General features: G+C 43.8%; 1 pseudogene; it reads right to left on the bottom strand.

Annotated features, from left to right (window-relative positions):
• Positions 1 to 884: 884 nt before the first annotated feature.
• Positions 885 to 1765, bottom strand: LOC148032599 (B2 protein pseudogene; annotated as a pseudogene).
• Between the last annotated feature and the right edge of the window lie 238 nt (positions 1766 to 2003).

Here is a 2003-nt window from a genome sequence, read left to right as displayed (position 1 = left end):
CTAGCAATGTTTCTACCTTATTTGGATCTACCTGAGAGCGGAATTTAGGTGACGGGAAGTGCTTAAAAATAGCTAAAACTCATGGATATCAAGGGAAAAATATTCAATGTCAAAGGCGGCGGTGTCGTAGATTTCGTGTAAGGGCTGCAGAACACGGGGTTCAAGGTACAGCAAGAAATAAAGACTATCAAGAAGATCTCGATAACACAATATTTGATGCCAAGTTCATTATATTGTTTATCAAATATTTTACAAAAGAAGAGTCAAAAATAAATGACAAAGCATGTCAATCTGTCCTCTGTTTTTCAATAAGTGTATGAACTAGTTTTCAGGATTCCATACAAAGTAGGAGTCTAGTAGGCATCAAAAGAAGTATGCTCAGTCAAGCACAAATGAGGAACAATCTGATTGTATCTCCAAAGCCAAAGCAGGGTATTAAATTGTCTTCATAAAAAGGTGGAGTATTCATTTCTGAGAGAATATAGGCAGGCACTTCACTTAAGCCACAGTCATGTTGCTATTCTGCTGGTCTTTCAAGCTTTGTGCTGTGGCCATGCAGCCATCCACTCCCTGCTCCCACTGCTCATTATTCTGGCTGTCTATGACTCAACTGCATGTCTATCCAAACGATGCATATCACATGTACATATGCATCCATGTATGAATGTGCCCTGTAATCAAATGCTATGTGTTAAGACCCTCAAAACTCCACCAATTGTAGTTCTGTCCACTGTAACTTCACACATAGGAGTTGAAGAACAGTGAGAATGGGAATTGTAACTACTCATTAGGACATCATCTTAGCTTGCTGGGAAAGAGCCTTTATCATATGCCTGTTGTTCAGCACCACAGTATCAGCCTGTATTTGTAACCAGGACTACTAGCTTTGTTTCAAATACAGCTTTGGCATGTTAACACTTGGCTAGCATATCACATTTCCAGTCCCTATGCAGAGTCACCCTCCGTGAACAAATCCAGCAACTCCAAAGACTCAGGGACTGAGAGCTGCAAACGGAATTTTGGCCCATCATAGTGATACAACACTGGCCTGAAAGAGTCTTCCTCCAAGGGTTTGCAAATTTTCCTGACTCGAATCCGCACCTGTGCTGGAAATCTCGATTCTCCTTTGCATTTTTTTAAATCCTCCCAAGCAGTAGGATCAATATTTGAACCTCCAAAGCTAGCTGCCTCAAAAATTCCATGAAGCTGATGAGTTGTGTAATTGTATAAAAAACAAGGGTAGACCAGGCTGGATAGCTCGCACTGAATCACGATATCTCTGTGGTAAGCCAAAAAGCTGCCTTTTCAAATCCTCTTGCATGGTATCATTGTTGCAAACAAAGATATAGCCACCGAGTGTTTCATTGCGAGGCAGCGTTTCAGAGGATGGCAGGGATTTGAATCTCTTCTCAGTGCTGTTTGCAGAAATAGGAGAAACGCTAGAATGGGGAACAACATTAAGCAACCCTGGTTTCTGCACAGCTCCATTGAGTTTCAAGTCCATGCTCAGAAGCTTGAACACGAGCTCGTCTTTGGCCGCATCAGACTTCAGCTTGTTCTGTCGTCCTCGAGCGATCTTGGGTTGCATGTCAGAAAGACCCCTTCTCACTTCGCTGCCCGTAACCTCTCTGTCAATTTTAGTGCGCATTTGGTCATCGAATGCCAGCTTACTAGCCACCAGGTTCCACATTCGATCTTCCACCGAGTGCGGCCATGCCTGGTCATTGTCGAGGGGCTTCCAGTGACCCTCATCCTCTGCCCCAAATTGAAAACAAGCAATCTCCCCTTCACTCTTCTCTATTTCGTCTTCTCCTTCTGTCCAGGATCAACCCTCCTCGTGACGTCAACCTCATGCAGCCTCTGCTAGGCGATGGCCTCGTATTTGCTCACGTTCACCACCATCTCTCTGTCATTGCTAGCCATCCTCTCTTCTTCATCAACGATAGCAATCTGCAAACCCACACTCTGCATCCCAAAAACAAATCTTCCGTGTTGCGCTAAGT

The sequence above is a fragment of the Lygodium microphyllum genome, chromosome 8 (genome assembly GCF_053477565.2).
Source record: "Lygodium microphyllum isolate KBCC chromosome 8, Lygodium_microphyllum_v1.1.10, whole genome shotgun sequence".
Taxonomy (NCBI): domain Eukaryota; kingdom Viridiplantae; phylum Streptophyta; class Polypodiopsida; order Schizaeales; family Lygodiaceae; genus Lygodium; species Lygodium microphyllum.
The sequence above is the reverse complement of the archived record's forward strand: the minus strand, read 5'-3'. Positions and strand labels throughout refer to the sequence as shown.